The sequence below is a fragment of the Coregonus lavaretus genome (assembly GCF_964263955.1).
Source record: "Coregonus lavaretus genome assembly, contig: HAP1_SCAFFOLD_1540, whole genome shotgun sequence".
In the NCBI taxonomy this organism is placed as follows: Eukaryota; Metazoa; Chordata; class Actinopteri; order Salmoniformes; family Salmonidae; genus Coregonus; species Coregonus lavaretus.
In genome coordinates, this window is record NW_028166962.1 from 93,814 (window position 1) to 100,738 (window position 6,925).

Below are 6,925 nucleotides of genomic sequence, written 5' to 3' on the forward strand. Positions count from 1 at the left end.
TTACAGACCTGAATCTTTGAGTTTATGATCTAAGTTTTAAGGAATTTTATGATTGTTTTGTTTTGAGGATGTGAGGCAGTTTCAGCAGGCCTACGACCTACTGGTGAACTTCATTAATGAGCCAGCAAACAGGGAGCGACTAGAGCAGGAGATGGCTCTCGTAGGAGTAGGTCTACATGCAAGCTTGAGCGTTAGCTGCAGGCACCGTCTTCTCATCTAACATCTACTCAATGAGACTTTCTAAAGTGCTTGTCAATGAAGATTATGTAATTATCCTATTTGTTTGACTTCAGATCGACCGCATCAACTTCGCAGATGTTTTTTATGAATTCGTTCTACTAAGCCTTCTAGAAGGAAAGACATCTCTTCCTATATCTGTAAGTGGCCCTAAGAATGGAACATCCTGTTGTTTATCTATGCTATACACACTGTTGTCATATCAGATCTGTAGACACTCACTCATGTCCCCTGTTCCTTCTCCAGGAGCCTGGTAGCTTCCTGTATCTGCTCCTGCAAGTCATAATGAGGATTGACCCTCCTGGAGGAGCCTGGACAGAGGCTGCTGAGAACTTCTACCTCCTCGTTAAGGTACATTTGTCTCTCTCTCTCTCTCTCTCTCTCTCTCTCTCTCTCTCGCTCAATAATAGTTGATGATGTGTCTGTTGTCAACAGGGCCAGATGAAGGCATGGCTAGAATCCATCTTCAACCTCAATGAGTCAATCTATGAAAGCCCAGAGAGGCTCTCGGGGGAGGTGATGAGGAATCTAGAAATACAGGTTGAGTTCCTGCTGTCCAGCCTGGATTAAGGTTCCCAAACTGAGCTGAGGGCCCCATCACAAAATAAAGTGTTTTGCATTTAAACATTATCTGTCAATCGTAAACAAATGTTACATCATGTGTAGGGGAGAGTGGGGTAAGTTGAGCCATTTTTTACATTCAGCATCACTCTGTCAAGGGAAATATATTATTCTTTCAAAAATATACAGTATTTGTCATGACTTCCTCCGAGGCTGCCCCTCTCCTTGTTCGGGCAGGCTTCGGCGTTTGTCGTCACCGGCCTTCTAGCCACTGCCGCTCCTCATCTCATCATTCCATTTGTTTTGTCTTGTTTATTACACACACCTGGTTCATATCCCCTCATTAGTACCTGTATAAGTGTTCCCTCTGCCCCCTTGTCTTTGTGTGTGATTGTTTATTGTGGAGGAGAGAGAAGCTCGGTGGAGCTCCATGTATTTTGTATCGCTGGGAATATTCCCTGTGTGCCTTGTATTTTCCAGTGCCCCTGTTTTGCGCACTGGAGTGTTTTTACTAGGGGTGTAACGATCCATCTACTACATCGATGTATCGATTTATATTCCTATGATCCAACTACATCGATCTGTGCTCGGCGAGTTGGCCTTTTGGACAACATATATCGATCTAACATCGTTTTAAAATGTAATAAATCGATTGTATCGATACTAGGAAATAACCCATTGGATTTAAGCACGTCAGACTTTATATGGATGTTTTTTCTTAGCACTTTTAATGATAAAGGCTTTAAACATTACTCGATTCAGTCTGCCTATCCGTGACGTCATCGCGCCAGCAGCAGCGCAAAGGCGCCAAGACAACAAAGCATAGCATGGCGGATGACAGAGGAGAAGCCGACGAGCGAGAAATTATCAAGCCACCATTGCGGTCCTTACAAGAAACAGGAATCTAGGAAACTTCACCTGCACTGTCCAGTATCCAGGTATTTATTTCAGTCACACTGGTTGAATTTTTGGCTAAAAGGTTACTGAATCGATTTCAAGTCACTGAATCGTTTCGGATCGTATCGTTCTAAATGAACCAATATCGTCCTTGAATCGTATCGACAACCACGAATCGTGATACAAATCGAATCGTTGTTAAAACGAATCGTTACACCCCTAATATTTCCCTTTATTACTTTCCAATCCAACCAGCCCTTCCCTAATTGGAGTAAACTAGTGAACAACAATGCTTAGGCCTCTACTTCCAGTTTATACATTCTATATACATTTTATGGACACAGTCAATTTTACAATAATTCTATTTTGTTTGTTTTTACTCCTGAACTTCCTCTACCCTCAACCTCTCCGATCATTTTCATGATGTCCATCCGGTTTGCTTCTATATGCCATATCTTTCTAACTGTGCTCTTTCACAAAAGCTCTCAACCTATAACCTATATACTTATTATGGACACAGTATGCTTATCTTGTTGTTATTAGTTGTTGTTAGTTGTTATTAGTCCCATCCTTCAACTTCATTCAACACCACCCATCTATCTCTTAACATCATCCATATTGGATTTCTATTTGCCATATCTTTTTCAACTGTACTGTGATGTTTTACAAAAGTTCTGAACCTTTCTACTCTCATTGTTTCTACAGATTGAAAATTGAAAATATTTTTTTTTGCTAAAAGTATTATTATACACTGCTCAAAAACACTAAAATAACACGTCCTAGATCTGAATGAATGAAATAATCTTATTAAATACTTTTTTCTTTACATAGTTGAATGTGCTGACAACAAAATCACACAAAAATGATCAATGGAAATCAAATGTATCAACCCATGGAGGTCTGGATTTGGAGTCACCCTCAAAATTAAAGTGGAAAACCACACTACAGGCTGATCCAACTTTGATGTAATGTCCTTAAAACAAGTCAAAATGAGGCTCAGTAGTGTGTGTGGCCTCCACGTGCCTGTATGACCTCCCTACAATGCCTGGGCATGCTCCTGATGAGGTGGCGGATGGTCTCCTGAGGGATCTCCTCCCAGACCTGGACTAAAGCATCCGCCAACTCCTGGACAGTCTGTGGTGCAACGTGGCGTTGGTGGATGGAGCGAGACATGATGTCCCAGATGTGCTCAATTGGATTCAGGTCTGGGGAACGGACGGGCCAGTCCATAGCATCAATGCCTTCCTCTTGCAGGAACTGCTGACACACTCCAGCCACATGAGGTCTAGCATTGTCTTGCATTAGGAGGAACCCAGGGCCAACCGCACCAGCATATGGTCTCACAAGGGGTCTGAGGATCTCATCTCGGTACCTAATGGCAGTCAGGCTACCTCTGGCGAGCACATGGAGGGCTGTGCGGCCCCCCAAAGAAATGCCACCCCACACCATGACTGACCCACCGCCAAACCGGTCATGCTGGAGGATGTTGCAGGCAGCAGAACGTTCTCCACGGCGTCTCCAGACTCTGTCACGTCTGTCACGTGCTCAGTGTGAACCTGCTTTCATCTGTGAAGAGCACAGGGCGCCAGTGGCGAATTTGCCAATCTCGGTGTTCTCTGGCAAATGCCAAACGTCCTGCACGGTGTTGGGCTGTAAGCACAACCCCCACCTGTGGACGTCGGGCCCTACCACCCTCATGGAGTCTGTTTCTGACCGTTTGAGCAGACACATGCACATTTGTGGCCTGCTGGAGGTCATTTTGCAGGGCTCTGGCAGTGCTCCTCCTGCTCCTCCTTGCACAAAGGCGGAGGTAGCAGTCCTGCTGCTGGGTTGTTGCCCTCCTACGGCCTCCTCCACGTCCCCTGATGTACTGGCCTGTCTCCTGGTAGCGCCTCCATGCTCTGGACACTACGCTGACAGACACAGCAAACCTTCTTGTCACAGCTCGCATTGATGTGCCATCCTGGATGAGCTGCACTACCTGAGCCACTTGTGTGGGTTGTAGACTCCGTCTCATGCTACCACTAGAGTGAAAGCACCGCCAGCATTCAAAAGTGACCAAAACATCAGCCAGGAAGCATAGGAACTGAGAAGTGGTCTGTGGTCACCACCTGCAAAACCAGTCCTTTATTGGGGGGTGTCTTGCTAATTGCCTATAATTTACACCTGTTGTCTATTCCATTTGCACAACAGCATGTGAAATTTATTGTCAATCAGTGTTGCTTCCTAAGTGGACAGTTTTACTTCACAGAAGTGTGATTGACTTGGAGTTACATTGTGTTGTTTAAGTGTTCCCTTAATTTTTTTGAGCAGTGTATTATTGATCGATTGACTATGACTTTTCAGATCACCCAGTAATGCTATCTGCAGGGTTAGCTCCAGGTAAATATTGCAATCCTTTAGCCATTCCTGGACCTGTGTCCAAAAACAAGCTACAAATGGACAGTACCAAAACAAATGATCTAATGATTCTGTCTCTTCGCAGCAAAATCTGCAGAGCTGGGAAGATTGTATCCCCCATATAAATAACATTATATTGGTAGCAAGAATTGTATATAATAATTTTAATTGAAAAATTATAAGTTTTGAATCCGGCGTCGTTTTGCGTATCAGGTCATAAACACTATGCCATGGAATCGGTACATCAAAAATCTCTTCCCAACTATTTTGCAATCCTTTGGTCCTTAAATGAAACTGGTATACTTTTTTATTTATCACAGTTTTCTTTAACCAATTATGTTCTTTGATGCAAGGCCGACAGACAAGTTCCTTTCCTTTTCCCCCTTCCACTTTCCTCTTCCATTTTTGTGGTAATGCTGCAATTATTTGGTTGTAATTTTGGGTAGAGCAGACACTTCCATATGTTTTTGTTAGCTGCATGTGCGACATAACTCCACCAGTCCTACCGATGATATCATTTACGAAGATTATACCTTTTTAAAACATTTTGTCAAAAAAAATGTTTTTTTTATCAATTAGTGTATTTGAGTTTAACCACAATATTTGGTGCATTATTTGTTCTGTCATTTCTGGAGGATTAAATTGAAATTGCAACCAACTTTCTATGGCTTGTTTTAGAAATAGTGATATTTGGGAGATGATTTCCTTTTCAAATAACTAAAAGTGAGAGGTTGTAATCTGAATAAAGGGAAAATGGCCATTCTTGAACATTGGGTGAGACAATCTTACTAATTTGCTAGAGAACCAGTTCGGATTTAAATATAACTTTTGTATGACTGAAGCGTTTAGTGATAGGTCTAATGCTTTAATATTTAATAATTTGTGTCCTCCGAATTCATATTCATTATATAAATAGGCCCGTTTAATTTTGTCTGGCTTGCCGTTCCAAATAAAATGGAATATTTTTTTCTCATATAATTAAAAAAACTGTTCGCTAGGCATAGGCAAGACCATAAGCAAATAGGTAAACTGGGATAATACTAAAGAGTTAATCAGGGTGATTTTTACACAAATTGACAGGTATTTTCCTTTCCATGGTTGCAAGATCTTATCTATTTTTGCTATCTTTCTATTAACATTTATTGGAATGAGATCATTTATTTCATTTGGGATATGTATTCCCCCTTGGTTTGTGCTGTGGTGGAGACCTCTGTGGGCTATACTCGGCCTTGTCTCAGGATTGTAAGTTGGTGGTTGAGGATATCCCTCTAGTGGTGCGGGGGCTGTGCTTTGGCAGAGTGGGTGGGGTTATATCCTTCCTGTTTGGCCCTGTCCGGGGGTTTCTTCGCATGGGGCCACAGTGTCTCCGGACCGCTCCTGTCTCAGCCTCCAGTATTTATGCTGCAGTAGTTTATGTGTCGGGGGGCTGGGGTTAGTTGGTTATACCTGGAGTACTTCTCCTGTCTTATCCAGTGTCCTGTGTGAATTTAAGTATGCTCTCTCTAATTCTCTCGTTCTCTCTTTCTCTCTGAGAACCTGAGCCCTAGAACCATACGTCAGGACTACCGGGCATGCTGACACCTTGCTGTCCCCAGTCCGCCTGGCCTTGCTGCTATTCCAGTTTCAACTGTTCTGCCTGCGGTTACGAAACCCCTACCTGTCCCAGACCTGCTGTTTTCAACTCTTAATGATCGGCTATGAAAAGCCAACTGAGAGACCTGAGCCCTAGGACCATACGTCGGGACTACCGGCCGTGGTGACTCCTTGCTGTCCCCAGTCCGCCTGGCCTTGCTGCTATTCCAGTTTCAACTGTTCTGCCTGCGGTTATGGAACCCCTACCTGTCCCAGACCTGCTGTTTTCAACTCTTAATGATCGGCTATGAAAAGCCAACTGAGATTTATTCCTGATTATTATTTGACCATGCTTGTCACTTATGAACATTTTTGAACATCTTGGCATGGTTCTGTTATAATCTCCACCCGGCACAGCCAGAAGAGGACTGGCCACCCCTCATAGCCTGGTTCCTCTCTAGGTTTCTTCCTAGGTTTTGGCCTTTCTAGGGAGTTTTTCCTAGCCACCGTGCTTCTACACCTGCATTACTAGCTGTTTGGGGTTTTAGGCTGGGTTTCTGTACAGCACTTCGAGATATTAGCTGATGTACGAAGGGCTATATAAAATAAAATTGATTGAAATTGATTGAGTATATCCACATCACCATCAGACCATTTTATTGGTAAACTACATGGTAATATAAAAATTGTATTTTTTAGTGATCCAATACATAATATAGTACATTTATCATAATTTGGTTGTAATCCAGAGAGGTTAAAAAATGTATCTAGATCCTCTATGAGGCTGTGAAGGGATTCAAGTTGTGGATTTAAAAGAAAACATGAATCATCAGCGTACAATGACACCTTTGTTTTTAAGCCCTGGATTTCTAATCCCTTGATATTATTGTTGGATCTGATTTTAATAGCTAACATCTCGATGGCCATAATAAATAGATATGCCGATAGTGGACAACCTTGTTTCACTCCTCTTGACAGTTTAAAACCTTCTGAGAAATAGCCATTATTTACTATTTTACACCTAGGTTTACTATACATGATTTTAACCCACTTTATACGAGATTCTCCAAAATTGAAATGCTCCAGGCATTTATATATAAACCCCAGTCGTACTTTATCAAATGCCTTTTCGAAGTCTGCTATGAATAGCAGGCCTGGTTTCCCAGATGTTTCATAGTGTTCTATTGTTTCCAGTACTTGCCTTATATTATCTCCAATGTATCGTCCATGTAGAAAACCTGTCTGATTAGAATGAATA